At 31.9% G+C, this 24,880-nt stretch overlaps 1 protein-coding gene and 1 long non-coding RNA gene across 10 annotated transcripts in view; one reads left to right on the top strand and one right to left on the bottom strand.

Annotated features, from left to right (window-relative positions):
- LOC124947511 (inactive dipeptidyl peptidase 10) overlaps positions 1–24,880 on the top strand; it is an 86,857-nt gene that overhangs the window by 18,867 nt on the left and 43,110 nt on the right. The gene's annotated exons all lie outside the window — the stretch shown is intronic.
- Positions 5,020–24,880, bottom strand: part of LOC124947513 — a 30,528-nt gene continuing 10,667 nt past the window's right edge. The window contains exons 2-5 of one of the 3 annotated variants that reach the window (XR_007100431.1): positions 8,670–8,764; positions 6,168–6,324; positions 5,994–6,088; positions 5,020–5,900 (exon numbers count right to left, since the gene is read on the bottom strand). This is a non-coding gene — a long non-coding RNA (uncharacterized LOC124947513). Of the gene's footprint in view, positions 6,325–8,669; positions 8,765–24,880 lie in introns of all 3 variants that reach the window. The other 2 variants (XR_007100430.1, XR_007100429.1) reach the window with 2 other exon arrangements.

Here is a 24,880-nt window from a genome sequence, read left to right as displayed (position 1 = left end):
AATTTTGTCTCATTTAATGTGAACAAGTAAGTTCTCTACATTACATTAAATAGAATTAGGTAAACTTTTACTTGTAACAAATTTCTCCATTCGTTGTCTCGTACATTCGCAACTAATTCATTCGTATATTATTAATGAGGAAAAGGTGAATTAAATTTTTACGAAGATTTAACTTTTCTCGTGTTGAAAAAAAAAAAAATATATATATATATATATATATACATAAATCATTTAGGAAATAAATTAAAAAGGGCATTATACTTTTCAATTCTTCTTTCACGATTCATTCATTCATTCATCCAAAACTCTTAATCTACATTCGTACTATTTTAATCTTAATCCATATGAATTTCATTTCACGTTAATCGATCGAAAATCTTCCCGGTTAACATGTTAAAAACAAACGAGTCACATTAGAAATTCTTTCCGTGCATTTTCATTTATCGTACGAAAATATCTGCATTAATAATAGAATTTTTAGTTTGAAATTGAATTTTTTCCATCTTAAATCTCAATTTAACGTAAATTTAGAGAGAAGAAAAAAAGGGGAAAAAAATAAAACACCAAAAGATGAAGGCTTTATGGAAAAATCGATCGAACGTTTGTTTGCTAAAAGCTCGCACAAATTCTAGAAGAGGGAGAGGAATTGGCTAGATCCGTTCTTTAAATATGTAGGGAAATATTGAACGGTGCACATCCATGGATTGGTTCTCCTCACGCGATATCACTTGCATATCGTTAACGGCGTGTAAACGATTGGTTATCGGACCACGAACGATCATCTTGTTCGAAAATTAGTATTACCACTACAATTACTATAATACCTTGTTCCAGATTTTACGCAGGAAGATTCACTGAATGAACTTTGCAAGAAACGAATTACTTCTCTTCAACCTATCATAATTTTATCTACTTCTTGTAAGTCCTAAGAGAATAATAATTTCTGAATAATGAACAAGATAACAAATGGAATAATTAAGTGAATAATGTACGGGATCGATAGTGATGAACGATCGATAGAAATTTCATCGATTTAGTCATCTTGGTTAACATAATTCGAGTCTGATATTACGAGCTCCGATATAGTTGGGAAATTGTGTGTGTGCGGTTTGCTATTAGAAGTTTCCGCATTCTGGTGGTTCTCATTATCAAGAATTAAAGATGCAAGGTTTGTTTCAATGAAAAGTAAATGAGATTCGTGCCACGCTTTCTGTGTTAACTACCGTACTATCAAATATAGGTAATACTTACACTTGCTCATGATTTCGTAGTAGCAAATTGTAAAGTTCATGAATTTATCTATCTTTAAAACTTTCCATCTTGTATAAGTCGATATTCTGAGCATATAATCAGTCAATCTTTCCACGAATACCAACATATTAAAAAATGAAGATGCACGTTATCACAATTCTATATTCTTGAATTAAAAAAGATTTATGATTTGAGACTGTTTTTTTTTTTTTATAAAAATTTCGAGATTGCACTCTATGAATTGTTAAGAATTAAATATCAAAGTGACGAAAAACGATGTTACCTTGAAAGCAACGAAATGGAGAAAAAATAAAGAGGGGAAAAAAAAGATAATGGAAAAGCTTTTACGAAATCCCAAAGAGAGTCAAATAATTCCAACGATAGCCAGTGGTTTATAGCCGTAATAAAAGCTTGAATGCTCTATACTGTACGATAACCGTGACCAACAGTCCGAATCTTAAACCCTGTTTCAACCTGTTCTATCTAAAGACATCTATCCTAAAGGTGCAAATCAAAGGCGTTTGTTGATCGACGATAGTGAGGATAGAATGTAAATGCTCTTTCCATTGTGGTTACATAAAATTTGAAGAAAATCTTGTATTCCTGTCACGTCAGAAAGGACATTCGTGTTAGAGGATTTAACCACTTTGCGGTCGCTTATTTTACTTCTTCTACTTCTCTTTTTTTTCCTTTTTTCTTTTCTTCTCTTTTCCTCCCTTACCCCTTCTCAACCTCTATAAGGATCGATGATTAAGTGCTTCGATATATTGCCGAGTCATTCTACCATTTGAATTTATTTTTCCTCTTGTATACTTAACTTTTCGACGAATCGATTGTTACTGTTGTTTAAGAACAAGTGGGGACGTTCTTTCGTTCTTTTCTCTTTTATTTTTCCTTACACTCCATCTAATTTTCATTTTTTTTTTTTTTTTTTTATTTTTATTTACGTGATCTTACGAGAGATTATTTTTTTGTTGCTAGTAAGTAACGAAGGAGTTACGTCTATATTCTCACAAATAGATCACATCGGATAATTTCTCTATTGAATGCTCATTTACTGAAAAGAATTGTTCCTTTCACTTTGCTAGAGAAATTTACGATACGATCTACGATATACATTAATAAATGTAAATTTTAGGAGATATAGGATTCAATAGGACGCACGGTGACATCTTTCGATCAATATTGGGGTAAAGAAAAGAAAAAAAAAAAAAAAAAAAAAAGAAAGAAAAAGAGAGTTAGAGCGTGTTAGTAGTAGCAGTAGTTATTCAAAAATAGAATCCCAAAAGAATAGAACGTGCTCTTCTCGTTTTAACCCGAAATCTCTAACTATTTTTATATCGATGAAATCTTACATATGTACAGGATGTTCCACGTAAATCTTGGTAACAATTTCTTTTTCTTTAAAAGAATTTTTCAAGTACTTCCGATAATCTGAGAAGGAAGAAAAAAAAGAACTATTTCAAAGAAAAACTATTCGATTTTAAATCGACGATATATTGCAATGAAACGAATTCCTTCAAAAAAAAATATTTCTTTCAACATAATCTCAAGGTCATCTTAACTTTTTAAAAATAATACTACGTATTTTTAACTTCGAAATATTGTAACTCATGTCATCTTCAATTTAAAAATATCGAATCTATCAAAAGAAACATTATCACGAAATTGCACCATCAAAATAGTCACGTTCAGTATGGAAAATTTTAATCTTTCGTACATGATAAAATAAAGGAAAATTATTTTGTGTTGCATTATCTTTATGTTCTTGACGTTATGAATTATAATAAATATTTAATTAATCAATTTTCGTGAAATGTTAACATAATTTTATTTGATGTATGAACTCCTTTATCTTTCTAGTATCCAATAACCAGATAGTAAAAACTCTTCCCGTTTAACTATAAACCGGCGTTACCGTCGTAAGTAGATAGCCTCGTAGAGACTTTTAGTGGACAATAAATGCCACTTTTCTGGAAGTAGATTGCCACTTTTGCCTCAAGGAATCGAGAAACATGATGATGGAAAAAGGACGTTCCTGTTATGTTTCTTAATCTAACACATATCAAAATATTCCTTATATGATTTCATTTCTTTAATGATACTTGTCTATTTTTTTTTAAATTAATCGATTCATTTCCTTTATATGTATTTATTTTTGCTCTAGGCTTGCTTTTTTCTACATTCATTGAAGATCAATCAAAATCGATGGTTTCGTATTCTATTCTATGGAATAGATATATTCTATAGAATAAATATGATATATTATTCTATAGATTATATCTATATCTATATTATAGATTGTGGAAGCTATTTGTATAATAAAATTCATAATAAAATTCTCTATCATGTTTAATATCTTTTTCTTTATTTCATTGATGACTTTACTCTTAATTGGATGTCATTATGGTTGCATTTTATGAGTTGATAAACCATCAATTTTATAATACAAATCAAAATATAATTGGGAGAATGAATGTCTATAAGAAATGTACAAGGAGTTTAAAAAATATAAGAACGATTTGATGTCGTTAGATAAGATATGTCCGTAAAGAAATGAACTTATTATTCGATCGTCAGTCTATAGTGAAATAATTATCATTCTCAATCGCATAGTTTCGTTCGTCATGCTTTGTCTCATTTAGAAAGAAAATTATTAAAATAATAATATAAATTTGGATTGTTACGTCACTCTCTTGGCAATTATAACAGATAATATCTGATTGCGAACAATCCAGGAAATATACATATCTATCTTCTAGTTCTAAATAGTTTCTAAATCATTTGTAAGTTTGAATATCAATATTATGATTAGAATAAGCATCGTTAGAATCTACAGGTAAAGCGAATTTCATCTTCCTAATTCGCTGGATTTTCGAAAAGCATGTGGGTCATTTTGATTCTGTTGATTGAAACTCATTCCCTTTTTTTATTTTTCTTGATGAAGAGCTTTCTATTTTCTTTGTATAATACTTCGTACGATATATTAAAGCTGTGTTCTTAATGCGTCATTTTGCCGAAAGAAAAACGGAGCAGATATCAAATTCTTGTGAACGATCTTCTATTTTTATATATCTAATCGTCGTTGGTATATATTTTAGATTCTTCATTCGACAAATCTTTTTCTTTCGAAAAACTCAATTCCCGGTAAGCGAAGTAATGTTCCATAAAACAATTCTACTTAATACATCTTTAAATATTTAATTGCTATTGGAATATTAAAAAGCATCAAAGGCAAAATTTCCATTCATGGTTCTGTTTCGTGACATTTAATAAATGCTTTTAATCAAGAATTTTTGGACGATTTTATAAGCTGCAAGAGTGTACTTTAAGGGATCGTTCTAAAATGCATTGTACTTGTTAATAGTTTATGTTTTTTAAATAAATTAGATACGACTCAAATTGTCTACTTTAATTGGTCGTTATTTTCGCAAATGTTCCGAAGCTAACAATCCAATCCGTGATACAGACTGGGACTGTTCGATTATTACTCGTACGATAATATTTCCATGGTTACCAACTTTACTGATTCTTTGGAAATACGCCTTAAAAGAAGAAATCCTTAAACTCTTCGAGAGTCGTATGATATCCCGTTACATCATTTTCTTAAATTCCTGTCTCATCGTTTTAAACCAATCAGCTGCTAAGTATTAGAGTTAATTATGTATGGTTGGATCAGCTGTTATTTCTATTGTATACGATGAATCATCGAGTGAATCATTCTATACTCATTGACCCGTTGAAAAAGCTTTAGATTAGAAACTCAGCAAGTATTCGGTGATATCGCGTATCTGCGGACTGCATTGCGGATAGTATTTCTTTTCGTTGAAAATTCTCTTGAAATTTTGTGCGGATTATTTTCTCATATTAACTAATAAACTATATTGCGCCAGGGAATCAGCACTGATTATAAAGTTGGTTATATCAGTGATTATAAAATTTCACATAAAATCTTCTCATCATTTGAAATCCAATCGTAATGGAATCGTATGAAAAGTTGATATGTATAAGCTATGTGCCGCATAGATATATAGTTAATATGTACATTTTGGATGCACTGGACCGCTGCTTTTTATATACACGGACGGATAAATACATAAGTCGATACCAGTTTTATACTGTCGAAGCTCTATCGGAAATGAAAAAACAGGGAGTCATTTATCGTCGCGGTCAATGACGAATAGTGGCATTTCCCAAGCGGTGATTACACGGTTCCCGATACTTTTTCGTCCAATTTCCGGACTGTTACCAAACAATGTTATTAATACACATCTGAACTGTAATCGTTGCTTCGATCGTTTCATCTTTTTATGTAAATCCTTGATCTCACTGATACGAGGAAAAAGAGCTCTTTTAAATAAGGTTTAATAATATTCATAATAAAAGGTTATAATAATACCTTCGGTTTATTCAAAGCTGAGAAACCTGCCGGATAGAAGTTTCATAACCAGTTCTCAGATACTTTCGATAGATTGACATCCGATTGCGTATCACGAATTGCTTGCATAAACCTCGATAACCTTGAAATTCACAAAGCTCGTAGAATTCTTCCCAGGACATTGTCGTCATCTACTGAAGATGTCATAGGAATTGTGATGAACATTGATTTTCCATTTCCTCATGTTCCAGTAGTCGACGAATATTTCGGTCTTCCGAGGTAGAGAAACGACGTGTCAGGTCAATCTTTAATTTTTCGACGATTCCCCTCAGTCAGATAATCCATTATAAAATCGCTCACCTACCTTTGCATATTTTTAATCTAATTGCGTCACCACGTACCAAAATTTCGTCGCAAATCACGAGTCGCTCGATATAAAATAAATTGTCCTTTGAATTGCTGGAACCACATATTTACATCTTTTCAACTTACATCTTTACAAGTATATAGTTCAAGTATGCTTTTTCAAGAATATTACATATTCCACAGATAGAAGTAGGTTCGGTCGTGCTAGCACTCGCGGACTAGGACGTGCTTTTTGAATTCCTCGACATTTTTCACAACAGTAAATGAAGTATAGAGAAATAATGTTATCTTATTTAAAAATCTGTTGAGGTCACCAATTATCGTATGTGCTATAACAGAAATAAAACAGAAAAACAAAAATATAATTATCATAATGAATATATAAGAAATACAAGAAATATAAGAACTATTTGATATCGTCATGCTTTATCTCATCTGAGAAAAAGATATTTTTCATCTAAGAAAAATTATTTAAGGGAGCGTTGTTTCTAAATTTGGACTACCATAATTTCATTCTCATGTACTTTTATGTTATGTCTCTTCTAATAAAAAAAAGAAAATTCTTTAAGGCAGCTTTTCTAAATTCGAACTGTTACAATTTCATAATTATGTACTTACCCTAACATTGTCTAACAATTTTACTTATACTAATTAATATTGCTAACCAATACTGTTAATTAATTATAATAATTAATACTACTATTAATACTGTTAATTAATCAAAAATATTAACACTGCTAATTAAAAATCCTTATTAATAGTTCTAATTAATACTGCTTTTACTATAATTACTACTATTACTATTCCTACTATCACTACTACTATCAAACTAACACGTGTCCATGATTAATTATTTATCGTGATATTCGTAAAAGAGAAATAAAAATGATTCGAAGATCATTTTCTTAGTTTATTTCGAATGTGAGGCTAAGTAATATTTAGAAAGAGCTGCAAAATTAGTAAAAGCTAAAAGCGTTAATTCAACGCTAAATGCGAAATGATGCTTGAATCATAGATAGATAAAGCAAAATAGAGATAAAAAGAGATAAGGAGGAAAGCAAAGAGAAAGAGAGAGAGAGAGAGAGAGAGAGAGACAGACACACAGACAGACAGACAGAGGGATAGGAAGCAAACTTCGATGAATGGCCAGGGAAGCGAACTGTCAAAGAGAATACTATCCGTAATTACGAGAAATGGTTAAAATAGCAACGAGAAGAGATAGCAATTTCAAAACGTTTCACCGAACTCGATCATCTCTCGTTTCTTTCTCTCTCTCTCTCTCTCTATCTCTCTCTCTCTCTCTCTCTCTCTCTCTCTCTCTCTCTCTCTCTCTCTCTCTCTCTCTCTCTCTCCTTCTCTTTTTCTCTTTGGTTTCAAGTGTATCACATTATTCTTTACTCTTTATTCATTTAACAGAAATAATTTATTCGAATGATCTTAATTTAATCGATACATGAATGAATACTTTCGTAATGGATTATGTTGCATATTAAATAACATTATCACGATCATTAACCGATCATTTATATCTTCGATATCGAAAAGCCGAGAAATTTTCTTAATTATTTATCGAATATCATAAGATCTTTCTAATGTAGATATCTAGAAGTTTCACAGGATTCTCGTAAAGTCGAAAGACTTTATTAAAATATTTTGTTAACTCGTAAATAAATAAGCTTAAAACGAACGAACGAAGCAAATGTTTTACTAAAGTACTCTCATTATTCTTCTTTTTTCTTTTTTTCTTTTCTAGGGATCTTCAACTAAATTAATTTATCATGACGTGCGATAACAATGAGTCATCACATCTTGCGGTTTATGTGCGCAGAAGGAAGGAAAAGGTCAAAGGTACATTAGGGGGAGATCGTTTCGTTATATGTAATTGAACGGCAGGTAATCCTCGAGGTCATTAAGTGGATAATGGTGACTTTGGTTCATTATCCATGATCTCTCTCTCTCTCTCTCTCTCTCTCTCTCTCTCTCTCTCTCTCTGTCTGTCTCTCATTCTTTCACAAAGCCAAAGAGACAGAAAGGGAGAGGACAGTGGTGAAAAAATTAAAACGTTTTTATATATTTCTACTAATACAATTCAACGTCTCATATTCTTCGTTTATTATTAGCATTTCCATATCCTAGGACTGCTGAATTTGCTGTTTGAATTCAGGATGGTGTAAGTAATTCAAATTTTCCAAAAAAAATTGTTTAAATTAAAGAAACAATTTAGTTCAGATATTTTTACATTTGATGAAAATATTATAAATGTTGACGTACACTGGATGATTCACAATACTTTCTCCTAAAGATCATATATTACTATTGAGAATATTTATTCTTGAGAATTTGTTGAACATTTGTTAACAAAATCCATGGATAAAAGACAGATTATCTAGTAGCTTAGGCATGTTTAGTCAAATCCGTTGTTTTCGGAAATGTGTTGAGCCGGGCAATAAATAAACAGAGAAAATAAACTCCTGGATAAAACGAGCCATTTGTTGGCACCTACCCTTAGACATTTCAAGCTTAAAGCAGTAAGATAACTGAGTCTTATTGGCAACACTGATTCTATCTCACTCGATGGTAACTAATATAACTAACGATACATAATAACGAAACACGAATATCGCAATCTTTGTATCTGAATACTTCAAATTACAAGTATAAATTCACGAAGTACCTTTTATCACGCATCTTCTTCACGAGCTCTCCAGGATCCATGAAAGAAATTGCATTCTCCCGTTAACTTGTGGGAACCCAGTGAACGGTATTTTGCTGAAAATAATCGACCAATTTCAAGCCATGTATACAATACAACGATAGGTGGATAGCGTGATAACGTAATGCGTTAAATTTTTGGTCATATTTTTCATAGAAATTGAATTTGATATATTTGACATACAAAGTGTTAAAAGTTCTACATTAATCGCTATTTATTTTCTATTAATCTAAATAATAATAATAAATCAAAACTATTTAGATTCGGTTAAATCTACTAAATAGGTCTGTATTTGTAGGAGGCATCACGTTTCTATTATAGTCCTAATATCTTGACTCGTGTGTCTCTGACACATGTTAAATGCACGACACGTATAACGTTTTTAAGTGACAGTCAAATATTACATGGCAATTAGTGATGCATCATCTAGTACGTGGTCGCATGCATAATTGCGACCTGTTCATCCTGTAACATAATTATAATACACCGCATCTCTGTGGTCGAGTGTATAATTACGATTGTAAAATAAATCTACCGTAAGAATTTATTAATCGTGAATGTGCGCTCTCCATTTATACCAGAGTCCATGATAAATCCTATTGTTTTATTATTATTGCGTCTATTTAATAAATAATACAAACTTTTGCATTATCAATGAATAATAATATCCTACTCCATCGTCGTTTTAATTTTAATATTTAAAAATAAAAAAGGATTTAGATCTTGTTAGGTCGAATTATTCATCGAAAAAGTGAGAAAAGAAAATTCTGCTGAAGTTATGGGGACTTTTAAATCTTAACAATTAGGTCAGAATAGAGGCTCTCAAGGAACAATGATATTCGATCTGGACAATTTAATTGGCGCCGGTTTTCGCAACACTTTGGGAGTCCAAAATGAGAGGATGAGTGCCAACCTCTCGACATTCGAAATGAAGTATTAAGAAGCGCACGATAGGGATTGGCTTTTAGTTCTGCCAACAAGAGGATGAAACGTAGAAGATGCGAGAGAAACAGGGAAGGTTGAAGAAGAAGGGGAATTGGCTAAAGGCGAATTTTGGTTCCATTCACATTTGGCCAAGGAAACTGAGGGAGAAGATGGGCAATTGAATATTCCACGAAAAGAGAGAGGAGAGAGGAAAATGCAGGAATAGAAACTTCCCTACGATTGTTCCGAGTCCGTGCTCCATATTCACTCTTCTTCGTCATCTGCATATCGAGATTTCCGTTTTGATATCGTCATCGTTTCTCTACCTTCCTCTTCTTTTTTCTTTTTTCCTACCCCTGACCTTTCCTCCCCCCCCCCTCCCCTCCCGCCCTCACCCATTTCATCTTCGAATCTCTTAAAACTCATGCGAGAAAAATTGAAGGGGGGGGAAAAAAAAAGGAACGACAGTATTTGAGAGTACTCTGAGCCTATCGTGAATTCCGAATAAGAATTTAAATTAGTCCCGTTCGTTTATTCAAGAAGAACGACGGTCACTATCTTTAACGAGTCCGACTTATCACAATTTCATTCTGACATTTATTGTACCATGAATATTTTCTTTTTCAGGATCTCTCTTCTTTCTTTCTTTTTTCAATTTTTTTTTTCTTTTTTTTTTTTTTAACGTATGATTTCTTTATATTTCATAGATAATGAAAAATGTTGATATTGTAAAAACGTAGAACCATCGATTCACACATTTCAATTCGATCTCAGTTCAGTATCTGTTCAGTCAATTTAGTCATAGTTCAGTTTAATTCATTTATATTCGCACACATCAGTTCAATCTACTACCAGTCAGATAGTACAGATTCTACTCTGTAGACTTTGAGAGAGTTAAAGGTAGGATTGGGCGGAGCGATCGAAAATCATTTGTCCACAGACAAAAGACTGTAAGGTAAAAAAAAGGTCAATTCTTCACACATTTCGGTTCAGTTCGTCTATGATACGGACACAGAGGCAAGAGGTCATTTTCATCCTCATCTCCTATCTCCCACCCTTTAACGTCTTTTGTATTAGGTTTGGACATACTATATTTTTTTCTTTTTTCTTTTTTTGGCTTCTTGCCGAAACATCGCTTTTTCATATCAAATTTACATTATCAAATTCACACACTCAAATATTACCCACTTAACATTTTATAAAAATTTTATCTGTCATTTAATCGATCTTTTAAATGTCATTTTAATCAAATTTTGCTATTAATCGTAATGTATATTTATGTTTTTTTTTCTTTTTCATTCTTGAATATGTCAGAAAATAAAGAACATTTTCATCGTATTTGTTTTTTTACTGCCGAAGAGAGAAATGATTCAACGTGCGAAAAGTGTTTCCAAAGATTTAGAGAAACGTCTCTTTAAAATAATATTTATGTGCGTGAAATTGATAACGATAAGAGACTGATATGTCTGTAGATTATATATAGTGAATTATTGAGAGCGTTAAAGATGGAGACAAGTGGAACGATAGAAAAGTTATTTTATTCATAGATAGAAACGTTATTAGAATTCCATTAAGCATTAAAAAAAAAAAAATATTGTGAGAACAATATACTTCTGAAAGCCATTTTTTTTTAAGTTTTTTGTATGATAGACAACGGAGTTTTATTTAGTGAAGATCTTTTGTCTATTTTATATTACTTTTCTCTCTCACACACAGACATTGGAGACTTTAAAAATATTTTTTGATATGTATTTTTCACAAATATAATTGTCGACAAAGTAAGATATAATGATTCTGTTCGCTACGCGATATTAAACGATTAATTAATAATTACTTTGAGGGAATCTATCGGAAATTTGCGGTATCACGCCTGCAGGGAGTGTCTTATGGCATCACCAACGCGAAAAACATTGCCTCGTTATAACTTTCGATAGAAATTAAATTTTAATTCTATTTAAAGTTGAGCACTTGAAATCGTGACACTTGTTTTAAATGTATGCGTGTATAAATTTTGTTTTTACTATAGCGAAAAATTAATTAATTTAAATATTATATATCAAAATTAAACATATTGTTTGACTCTATGGATATTAATACCTTAAATTTTAGATTAATCATTTGAAAAATTTCAAAGTAACATGCATTTAATTATAAACACATTTGTGTTAAGAATTAATGAAATAACCGATTTGATTTAATGGCAAATTTTACAAATATCCTTTGTGGAACGTTAAAATATTTTGTTTAAAATTTTCGAACAAATTAAAAAATTAATTTCCGTACTGCGAAAATTTCATTATAAAAACTTTTATATTTAAAAATAAAAAAATGAATCGATTGCATTAAAATTTTACATATAAATTCTATGAAAGTGTTTTCTATAAAGTTTCAAATAATTTATTTAATTAATATCGGAAATATAATGCGATTATATTTCTTCGATTCTATGAATCTTATCATCATAGTGTATGTAGTATTTTATTTATTCTATAGTTTTAATCATGTTAAATCGTACTTCGATATCAAGTTATTTTTTATATTTTCTCCTATCCCTATTTTCCTTTTGCTGACGTAGAATAAAAACGAAAAGATAGCTATTTATTTCAACAAAAAAAGAACCAACAAGATTAATACGACCATGCTTTTCAGTTCAATTGCTGAATTTGCAGAGAAATCCAGCAAAAAGTTTTTTGCATAAATTTTTGGCTTATTTTGAAAACCTACGTGATGTTGAGGTTCAGTGTTCACAAAAAAAAAAAAAATGTAGATATTAATTAAACCTGTCGCAATATGATATATTTTCATACGACAATGCATAGGACCATTTTGTTCTCTTTTTCCGTCTGGTTACGCAATACGAGGATTAATTTACAAATTAAAAACGAGTTAGAATTTTGTCTGGTAAATATTTTACAGGATGATATTAAAATTGTGAATTACAGGCATACAATGTAATGATAAGAGAGAACGACGAAGATTACAGCGTGTCAAAGTTACCAAGACAATAGCCAGCCAATTACAAAGGGTTGCGGAGTTATTTCATTTTCTGTTTCAGCACGCAAAGAGGTCACTAATCCTTCGGGAGGGATTTGCATTTTTGGGCTATGCCGATAGAACGCCGAAGCTTTTACGTTACCCTTAGTAAAACTAATTTACCATTTCATTCGATTGCAATCGTGCGGAACGGCCGACTACTTTTTATTACATCTGTATCGAGGTAAACAAAATTTTCGTTCCCATTTTCGTTTTCAATTAAACGATGAAACAATAGAAATGAACGGTAAATTTGTCAAGTCCGACACGTGTTACGTTACGCGTAAAATTTTCGATCTCGATATGTAAGCATTGTAAACGTACGAACAGTAAATTAGCAACCTTAATAAGCTACATAGTTTGAGAGCTGCTCTATAGTTGAAGTTTAATCGAGTCTGAACGGAGTAATTAATAATGAAGGGTGTACGATTACTTTCCTACGAATGATGTGATATATCATGAACGTGTACAACAAGATAATATTTAATTAGCAAGAAAGCTCGATCGACCATTAGGATAGTCTGTATCTGGCTAGTTTTCCCGAGAAAATCCAAAATATATCGTCGTGAACGCGGATAAAGAAATTAATATAATAATAATCTTCATCTCATTAAATTTCCGAAATATCTCACATCTTTGCTCTTTTTCCTGTTGAATTATCAAATTAATACGATTCATAAGAGAGGAAAATTAACGATCATTTTCGATGAAAAGTTTCCCGGGAAAATTTATTAGTCTAACTTTTCGGACAGTAGTCCTCGAATCTTATACGATTTCAAGTACTTCTAATAAAATTACTTGGATTGAAACAAAGTTAAGAATATGTTCGAATAAACTGTGGATATATCTAAAGAGATTTCTTAACTAATTAATGAGATTCGTATTGATTCAATTTGACATTATAAATGCGAATTAATCGATCTCTCGATAAAATTTAGCCATGATAGAACAATAATGAGATTCAAGGGTCTATCTAATTTCGCAAAAAAATTGATTAATGCAGAAGGAAAAGATGAAAATCAATAGGAAATCTCAGTGAAATTTTTAAAAGAAAGTAAGATGACGTAAACGCACACATGTTATGTGGCTTTAATCCAATCAAGGGAAGATGACAAGACAAGTGCAATAGAAGCAACGAAGCAAAAGCTTCGGTTCTGACCTAGGAGTGACCTAAGGCCAAGCCTAGTTTCCATGACGATAACAAGCCTTACTTGAAAGGTAATTTTGTAATATATCGCCTTGAAAAAGAGATACATGGATCTTTGATCCAAAGGAAAACTAAAAGGATAAGGGATGGAGAAAAAGTGTTTAATCCCTTTTGATTTTACGTTTGAATGATGATTACGTTCGACCATTCATGATTTTCACTTCCATAATGGCATAACCCGTATACAGAAACAAATCTCCATGAAAGCTGAAACAAGAATGAAGGATTATCTGGAGACTAATAAAGTGTTATCTTGTAATACAGTTTAGATTTATTAACTGATCGTTTCATTAGATTCAACGTACGTTCATATATCTATATACATCTTTCCCGTTAATATTTCAAATCGATTTCGATGACCACAGAAAATTTATAATCTTTTTCTTTTTTTTTTTTTTTTTTTTTCTTTTTTATATGCATATAAAATACAATACAATTGATTTTTGAGATTGTCGATATAAGAGATTATTTGGATAATAACGACTAAAGGAATGCGCGAAAACAGATCTTTCGATATTACAGGTTATAAATAAAGTCGAGAAGACGAGTAGGAGTGACGAAGAAATTACGACGAGTCGTTCGTGTTTGTATTTTGTCGTGACTAATTTTATCGAAGCACTTGACAATTCTTAAGGTCGTTCTTCTGATTATTTCGGGAAACTTTCAATCGAATCTTGATGAGATTATTTGAAGATCTTTTTTATTAAAAAAATCAAAGCTCTCGATGTATGTAATTACGTTGCAAAGCCATCATAATAATGATAAGGATTTTTTAATAATTTAATATAATACGATGGAAGAAATATTAATGATATACGTGATATATATTCTTTGAATATTTTCCGAAATATATGATCGCGAGGGTAACATATGTATTCGTCTGAGTTTAGCCTAGGTCGGAGATAGAAACGCATAGCCCATCGTTCTCTTGTCTTTCCTTAAGATTAATATTCTCTGCTCGAAGAAGCTGCAACGTGAAACGATGATGCACACATTGCTACGACCAACGGTAAGTGCACATATCTATTTTGGAAAAGGGAAATTGTGTGGCACATAGTGACACCAAATGCCTACTACCTCTCTTGCCTAGGAATGATATTTTAAGTTATAGTATATCGTTTTGGCTAGTTTCGAATAGTCGATTCGTAGCGATTCGAATTTTTGGAATTCGAGTTAATTTGAAATTGTCATTATAAAATTTCATACAAGACTTTATTTAGTTAGAATTTACGTGGTCATCACGTGGATATTAATTATTTATATAATTTTTGTCTTAAAAAAATTACTATAGAATTTTTTAATCAACTTTTCATGTATGATTGAATGCGTTGAAAAATTTCTTTAAATTATAGAAAAAAAAAAAAAAAAAGAAGAAAAAATTTTTACATTTATACTCTTATCGAATTTAACATTTATAATTAATAAAGTATCTCGAAGAAAATATTATATCTACGAATGTGTTTGAAATCGAACTTATTTTAAGGGGTACTTAAAAATTCTTCGCTTTGTGTTTTTATCGAAGGAGAAAATTTCAATAGAAACGACAACTTTGATAAAGAACATTGAGAATAGGACATTGAGATAGTAGAATATGAGGAAATTGTTATTTGAGGTAATTTTTCATAGGACTTTCTCTCTCAACGTTGTTCAAAATTGTCGCTCGTACGTTTTCGCTTACAGTAGATACTAGAAAGGGTTATTTCCATCGAATCATTCTTGAAGCTATTGCATATGACAAAAGAGAGCGAGAGAGAGACTACATTATTTTCTTCTCTCTCTCTTTCTCTCTCTCTCTTTCAGCATCTTTTTTATCTCTTTTATTTTCCTCAACGAAAGAGAATATACCAAATGCCTATTCTACAAACTTTCTTCCTTCTTTCTTTCTAAATCTATATTTCTTTGTCTATATTTCGATCGAAACATTTACGAGTGCAAGAAAAACGTCTGTTAGAGATTCATACGAGCTCTCTGTAGACTCTTGCAAGATACGTGGATGTTCAGATAAGTTGAAAAAGGACACACACACACACACACAGAGAGAGAGAGAGAGAGAGAGAGAGAGAGACGAAGATAAGGTGGGATAAAATGAGACATGAGACGAGTGTTTATTCAGTCGCAAGCATGGAGCCGGTCACTCTACTTCGTGAAGAAAGTAGCAAACTTAACGTTTTCTAACTTTTATCACTGCGCAAAAATTTCTTCGGAATTTCTTTCTCTCTTTTTTTTTTCCTTTTCTCTCTAACCGGACAGACGATATACTTAGACTTACGATCGGTAAAAATCACGATAACTATCTACGGTACTTCTATTAGCCAATAGTTCCATCTTCGGTAACGTTGAACGCCTTTAGTCGATTAGGAAATATTTCTCGAGTCAAAGTGTAAAGGTTCGTTTTTGTGATCATTCGTGAGCCATTATAGTTATATCGAAAAAAAAAAAAAAAGAAAGTGGAAATCGATGATAGAGTTCCAGAGTTCTCTCGATTATTCGACATATATTCGAGAAATGATCTTTCGTCGGTAAGAAACCTTTCTCTATCTTTATCTCGATAATTCATGATTGTTCGAAGAAATAAAAAAGAAAAAGAAAAAAGAAGTCGCAATAAGAAAAGATCGAAGGGAGTAGATTTTGAAAGAAAAGAAACGGACGGGACACGTTCCTAAGGGTAAAACTTTTTGGAAGGGGTGTGAATGCTGTTCGTTGATTGAGTTCAACGTCGTCAATTTATGACGAATTTCGATGACTGATCCAAGACTAGGTATATTTCCTAAAAAGAGATATCTTCGGTGCATGCGCGCGCGTGTGTATGTGTGAGTACGCGCGTGCGTTTGTGAGCGCTACTGAATTTTGTATTCGTCGAACGACGTTCGATAAAGAACGGGATAGCAACGAATTCGTCGAGTAAATTGTCGTCTGTGCAATCAGTGAGATCGATGGAGACGAAACTTCTCGAACGGTGGTGGTCTTCCTCTTCTTCGCTGCGAATTCAATTTTCTTGCGACGATGGTAAAAGTAAAAAGATAAAGATAGATAGATAAATGGATGGATGGATGGATGGATGGATGGATGGATGGATGGATGGATGGATAGATAGATGGATAGATAGAAAGAGAGAGTCAAGGTACTTTTGATGAAAGTTCAACGCGAGAAATGAAAATGCCTTTCTTGCATTGTCGGGCTGACATCGACTCGACTAAATCCTTTATTTTCTTTATCGCAAGTAGACGCTACTTTGTCAATTTAATATCGAGTACAGCTTCAAACGTCGTATCGAGATGATATAGAGATATATCTACTTTAGAACGATTATGAGGATCTCTGCAGCTGGTATGATCCGGATTCTCTTTACGGTCTCGCCTATGGTCGCTGGAAATTTTATCGATCGATAATTCCTTTTTCAGAATAATGGTTTCTACCGTGACAGAATTTAATCAACGATTTATGAAAAATAATACGTCATATATTTTAATGGTAATACAATTTTAAATGTTACGAATTTTTCAACAAAATAAATTCATCATAGATATCTCCATTTTCATTTGATTTAAGCTAATTGCGAATTAGAAACTAATTGTAAATTTCATTTTTAATTATCGTGATATATCGAAAAGCTTGAGTAAATGGATTATTCGCGTAGTAATATTTTTAATTAGTACACGTACGATAAATAATGATTGATTATTCATTAATTTTCGGTTTATTCCTGTTATTTAAAGGAAGTTATTAAATTTTATCAAATTCCTTAGAAAGTTAAATTCGTTCAAGGAACTTCTATCATTGATACAAGTATACTATCTATAAAGGAATCTGTTTAATCGTGCTCGACTAAAGTTCTTAGGTACACGCTCGAAAGTACACGTGCTACGAATTCTATTCTATTATTGTCTTCGCTTATTTTATACATCGAACAGGTGTCTATTGGCACTATACGGGACCACGTCCATTTCGCAGTCAACACACGCGATTTTCTTGGCAAACATTGATAGACTAAATATTTTTACCTTGACTTCTTTTTTTCGTCTTATTTAAATTTTATCTCAAGGTAGGAATGCAAATGTTTTAACAAATAATAATATCAATTTTTAATATAGATATTACTATGTTAAATGAAATTTTTCTTACGATCCTTTACTTGAAAAAGAATAAAAATTATTTATTTTTAAAATTATGAAGAAAAAAAAAATTTTATAAAAATTCGACATTCCATTGGCAATCATATTTATCTTGATCGCGATCATTAAAAATTATGTACTCCATATACAACTCGATAATCGATCGAGATTTTAAAATAAAATTAATTTTATCCTACCTGCGATTTTATAAAATTTGTCTCGAGGGTAAAATCAGCAAAATACCATTCCATTTGCTCTTCTTCGTATTTTATAAATTTTATAACGCAACTTTTAGCAATTAAATCGTTCATAAAATTTCTTTTCCCTGCCCCCCCCCCCCCTCTCTCTCTCTCTCTCTCTGGAAATGCGTTTTAATACGCGTAAAACATATTTGGTTGATTAGAGTATCGATAGAAAAGTTTTAAAAAATTCAGTTAAATTTTTTATTGCAATTCGATAGCTCTCAAGCGCAAAAAAAATCTTTTATCTTTTTGTAAATGTTTATTAATGTAAAATTTTTTATTGATATTAATAAATCCTTAATAATGTCAATGATGGATTTAAAAATTTTGGAATTACTCTGACAATAAAGATTACTCGGATCTTTTTATTTATGAAAAATAATCCCTACACATGTTTTTTTTTATTTGAAATATTTTTCTTAAAATCTACTTTTAAATGTACTTTCTAGCTTCTCTACCAGTCCTAATAGTCTTTTATCTAATTTCTCTCATACACTCATCTCAAATAAGGTTCGCACTTTCGTAAGTACCTTAGTGTCCATTACCTCATCTTTACATACATACGTGCACAAATACCTTCGTACATCCATACACATTCGTATCTTCATATACACATACATACAAAATACATAACGATTATATACAATTTACATATATTAGGAGTCCACATATTATATACAAATATAAGGCATATTTTATACGAATGTTTAAATAAATTTGTCATGTAATTCAAATACTTTTTTCTGTAGCAACACGAATTAATCTTATAGCATATTTAACGAAAAACGATAATTATTCAATAACATTTTGTTATTGATTCGAAAATTATTTTTAAAAATACGAAACATGTCTTTTTCGGGATAATTTCTTTTTCATTTTCTCGGACTAATATCATATCAAGAATGCTTTTTCCGCAATGCCATTATTATTGCAAAACCTTCTCCCAGAAGCCGTTTTTCCAGTCAACCATAAATTCCACTCATCGTCGGCACCTCGGTATAACGTGGCGCGTTGAACGAGCCAGACAAATATAGAAAGAGAAGCATAGAAGAAAAAGAAGAAGAAAGAGAGAAAGAGAGAGAGAGAGAGAGAGAGAGAGAGAGAGAGAGAGAGAGTGTGTACGTAATGGCTTTTATCAGACTCACACTGTCTGTACCATCTTTAAGTTCGATCATCTCATTTACAAAAATAATATTTACAGTACATCAAAAGTTTAATGAATTTCTCCTATTTTGAATATAATACATTTATTATCATTAACAAAATTGACAAACATTTTTTACGAAATAAAATAAATGTAATTATTTTATGAATGATTTTATCGGACCACTCGAATTTAAATAGGAAGGAAATTGCAAATCTTTTAATTTAATACTAAATAAATTTACTTTGAGAATTGTTGTAAGTAGTACTTGTTCAAATCTGACTTAGAAGAGGAGTTATTCTCAAAGGTCGTTCATTGATCGTTCGTTCTAACCGAAGACTCGTCTTAATTAAAGTCGTTTATTACGACGATAAAATAGGAGCAAGCAAGCAAGCGTATAAGTACCTTTCTGATTTCGAGAATTAGCAAGTTAATTAGTTTTATATGTAATGATCTACCAATTATTATAATATTAAAACATTCCTATTAACAAAATCTTTTACAAATATTTATTACATCGAAATCATTGCGATAAGCGAAGATAAAGCACGGAAAGCTTTTTTTTCCTTTTTTTTTTTTTTGTTTTAATCGAAAGACCGAGAAAAATTGAAGGGATCTCTTCCAAAAAAATTTTGTTAATTTTTCAGTCTCTGAATGAAGGAATGAGTAAGAAAAAAAGGATTAGAATGAGAGACAAGAAAGAAGCGTAAGAGAGGGGAAAAAAAGGAAAAGAAAAAAATGTGAAAAAGAAAAATGAAGAAGAATGCGAAACAAGTGCTTGGTGGCTTTTATTTATTTTTTTTCTTTTTTTTTTTTTTTTTTTTTTTTTTCTTTCACTTTTGTTGATTTAACGACTCTCGTTCTCGTACCGCGAAACAAACATCAGGTATATTACGAGCTCATAGCTTCCGTCAACCCTCTTCCCATTCTCCCCCATCCCCCTCTAACGTCACTTTTTCGCACCAGTATAATCGAGGAAGAAGAAATCAAATAAAAAATCGCCGCTTCGTTTGCGCTCGATGAAAAAGAATTCGATAAAGAATAAAACAGTATTACAGGATGAGGAAAGAAGGGGGATGGGGTGGGGTATGGGAAGTCATCGGTACGAAATTATATTCGATATTTCATCAATATCGATTGATGTTCTCTCGCGATTTCTTTGCTTCCGTTTTAATCGGAATCTAAAGCTTAGATAAATAGGAAAAGATTCCAAAAATTTCCTTCCCTTTTTATTTTCTTCCTTTTATGAAATTATTTACACGATCGATTTACACTCTGACGTTGTTGTAAATGCAATGTCAAATGTTATAAATTGTGTCAAAAGATGCGGAACAATATGTCATGAATTTTACTTTTGAAGAAAACACGTATAGTATGCACATGCACATACACACGCGTGCACATACACACACACACACACACAAACACATATATGTATGTATTAAAAAATATAAAGATCTTTACTCAATGTCCTGTCGAGAGATAGTCGAATTAGAGACTTCGTATTACATTTCTCTTCAGAAATCGCTGACACGCTTCAGTGACAGATGACGAGTCTTCGGGGAATCGAAGACCTCGACGGTACTACCAGCATCACCGTCGTTCAAAGATATCTCTGATCGAAGGGTGTGAGGGTTAAAAGAAAAAAAGAAAAAAAAAAAAAAAAGGAAACAGAGGAAGAAAGGGTGAAAGAAAAAAGCCGACGAAAGGGAGCTCCTTAAGCTCCCCTTTCATTCGCGTTACCGTTATTAATTTCGCAACGAGAGGAGAGGGTGAGAAGCTCGAGAAAGTAAAAAAAGGAGTCTCGAAAATTGGTATACGTTTATATATTTGTGTGTGTGTGTATGTGTGTGTCTGTATGAGAGAGAGAGAGAGAAAGAGAGAGTGAGAAGAGATATGATTTGAAGGCAACTTCTCCCTCACCCCTCTACTTCATCTCAACGTGCCAATCCGTGGACGTGGATATAGGCCTTTAGTCAGCGTTTTGGGAGAATCGAGCAATTAATCACGCTCTCTCTCTCTCTCTCTCTCTCTATCTATCTATCTATCTATCTATCTATCTAACCAACATTATTCGCTTTGTTGTAAAGACTCCGATATTATCTTACGATTTCACCTTGGCATCATATCTCTTTCGTCATCCATATGACATTTAATTTTGTTTTGAGACGTGTAACAACCAATATATATTATATACAAGCGAAAGAGGTAGAAAAGATCCAAGTAGTAGAAACGAATGGGATCCAAAAAAGGATTTAGTTAGAAATACGTTTACCGATTGCTTGGATCATGCGGAAATTGAAAATATATAGAAATTTATTGTTTTATAAACTGTTTTTTCTCCCTTTTGTTTCTAGTAGTTATTTTATAATATACTTTATTGGATAAGAGTATCCGGGGAAAGGAGAGTTTCTTTTTCTTTTTTTTTGTTTTTTCTTCTTTTTTTTAGGGAGAAGAGGAGTTCGTAATTTTACGTAATCGTACTTTAATTTCTTTTTTCTTTATTACATTCATCAAAGTATTTTCAATTTATAGTAGACTCTTCCATATGAAAATAAGTTGCTTGTAAATTACGTGAATATAGAAAAATAAAATTTTCTCGAGCAAGTTTTTTAAAATGTTATATGGATCGAGATATAATGAAACTTGTTCAAAATAAAACATCAAGAAAGTTTTCGCTATATCTTGATCTTAAATTTTCATATATGAATAAGATTGATAATTAGTGTTATTAAGGCTGATTGAACAATTCTAATTTCTTCGGAATAAGAATTTTACATTAAACAAAGGATATACTCGGCGTCTTAAATAATTGACTGTCGAGCTGATTTGTTGAAATTAATTAATTTTCCCGAACTCGCAATGCAAGAATAGAAAAGCTCCCAATGTCTGCTTCTGACTTTCTTTCAATATTACAGCAGCATTTATATAATACTTATCCTTCTTTATCTTTCCGGTTTTGTCTCGACCGTTTCCTCGGTCAAGGATTCATCTTATCGTTTCATTGTCTCTTTCTCTCTCTCTCTCTCTCTCTCTCTCTCTCTCTCTCTCTCTCTCTCTCTGCCTGTCTTTGTGTAGTCGTTGACAGGGATAATTCGGTTGCCAAAGAATAGTTCCTTTTTGCATCAAGTTTTCACTAGCTTTTGAACGGAGTTGGCAACAGCAACCGAAGGAAGTTGAAATTTCCGTGAAGTTGGCAGGAGTTGACCTCATCGAAAAGTTGCATAAAAATGATTAAGTTAAAACCATTTTAGCACGATAAATGCATTCGTTGATTTATTTGGTTGGTTGTCCATTCGCTCGAAAGCCTAACGAGCATAGTATTTTCTCGTTCATTCGTTTTTTCCATATTTCATCTTCTCTTACTCTTATTGAAAAACCCTTCCATAAACCGGGTACTGCATCCATTGTATTGTTCCTCTTCGTCGTTCTACCTATTTTCTCCAATTACGTCGAGAGCGTTCGCAAAAAATAGTCGCCCGTCCTTCCGTTATGGTCAAACTTTATGAACTCTACAATGAATGATATAAAACGTTGATTCATTTTTTCGAACGGAATTACGCCCGTTGCGAGTCTTTAAAGAGAGAAGTCCATTGTCAACATAGAAAGGAATTTCCTCTCTCTGTCTCTCTCTCTCCCTTCAATTCTTTTTTAATTTTTTTCTATCGTCGAAAAATTTTTCATCGAAATTATTTGCAAAATAATATACGTATAAAAGGATATCACGGAATGATAACAAATATAGAATAAAATAAAGTTAAAAAAAAAAAAAAAATGCGAAAAAGAATAAAAGTGATCTATATCGTCTCTATTATCTGATCGCCGATGATATTTCTACTCACGATATTGTACGGAGCAAATCGAAACTGGGGCATAATAATATCATCCCGCTTGTCCCGTTGGCATCGTCGCGAAAATGCATCGCGTTGGAACATAAATCCGAAAATCCGACTTCGATTTCGGCTGATGCGAGATACCTTTTTTTTTTGTTTTCTGAAAGTACATCCTGCTCACATTTCAACCCTTTTCCCTCCCCCATCCCATCCCATTTCATAATATATCGCCTTTGTCACTTCGGAAAAAGCGAAATAAGTACTTTCAGTATGGATCGGTCGATTTATTTTCGTGATAAAACATGATTACGACGATAAAAATGTTTCCGATGCAATATCAAACAAAAATTTGCCCGTTCCAGCTGATAATATTTTTTTCATTATATCGTTATTCAAAATTATCTCAAGAATGATATCTATTGTTTCAATACTAGACGATCTAACCGTAAGCACATCGAGCTTAATTCATTGTTACACGAGTCATGGTAGTAGTTTCCATTAAATCTCTTGTAATTGGAACGAATACAATGCGTACCACGTGTCTTTGTAATAGATACTAACTACGACACATCACTATAATAATAGGATGAGAAGGAGAATGATGATGATAATAAAGGTGATGATGAGGAACCCGTAGAAGATATCTTAACTGTGCGTGTTACCATTAAGAGTAATTCGTTGATAATTCTACTTGCTCGAAGTCTTGAGGATATTGCACTTTATCGTAGTAGGAGCAAATTAAATCGATAGCTGAAGAAATTTTCTACTGGAAATGATATTTTTCAAATTATTTACTTCAAATTATAATTCGTTCGAACAAATTCATTTTTAATTTATTAATTAGATCCTGAATTGCTCGTTTTATTATTCGAAATAATAATAATAATTATATTAAATTATATTAAATAATTATTATATGTACAAAAATTAAGTATCGCGCCTGGCAACATGTTACACTCCATACGTTCGATAATGTTGTGTTGAGTGCCATCTATCAGTAAGACACTTTCTTCTAGCTCCTTATTGTAGGCAATATATTCATCACGTTGGTATGAACGTGAGATCTATTTTCAGGCGTAATATTAACTAAATAATTATAGACTATCTATAAATATAAAGAGACGACTTAATTATTTTACAGCGAACGATAAAGGGATTGAATATATCATATTTAAACTCTTGTTTTAAATAAAATCAGTTTGACTATTAAAATTCTAAATGTGCAAAATACACTCTGATCCATTATATTAGTCAATAATCGCTTTATTATTCGATAGAATGTTTCGTTGAATAGTATATGAAAAGATTAAACTCGGATTGATCCTGTTAAACCAAACATCTGTAAGAAAATAATATGAGAATAATTCAGAACGAGTGTTATTTTCCGAAGAAAATGTTTACAGTAAGATAATTCTCATTCTTTCCTTGGTCTGTCCAAGGGGAATGAGATTTTGCATGAGAACACACGTTCTTCTCCAGTGTTTCTCTCTGCCTATCTTTCCTTTTTTATCATTCCCTGTTTCCTCTTTTTCTGTCTTCCTATATCTCTATTTTCTCTTTTTCCCTCTCTCTCTCGTCCCCTCTCTTTTTCTCCTATTCTATCGCGTACGTTTTCCTTCCTTCTTTCTCTTTTACTTTGTTCTTTTCGTGTCCTCCCGACTCGCAGCATAAGCGGCT

This window comes from Vespa velutina, chromosome 3 (genome assembly GCF_912470025.1).
Source record: "Vespa velutina chromosome 3, iVesVel2.1, whole genome shotgun sequence".
NCBI lineage: Eukaryota > Metazoa > Arthropoda > Insecta > Hymenoptera > Vespidae > Vespa > Vespa velutina.
The sequence above is the reverse complement of the archived record's forward strand: the minus strand, read 5'-3'. Positions and strand labels throughout refer to the sequence as shown.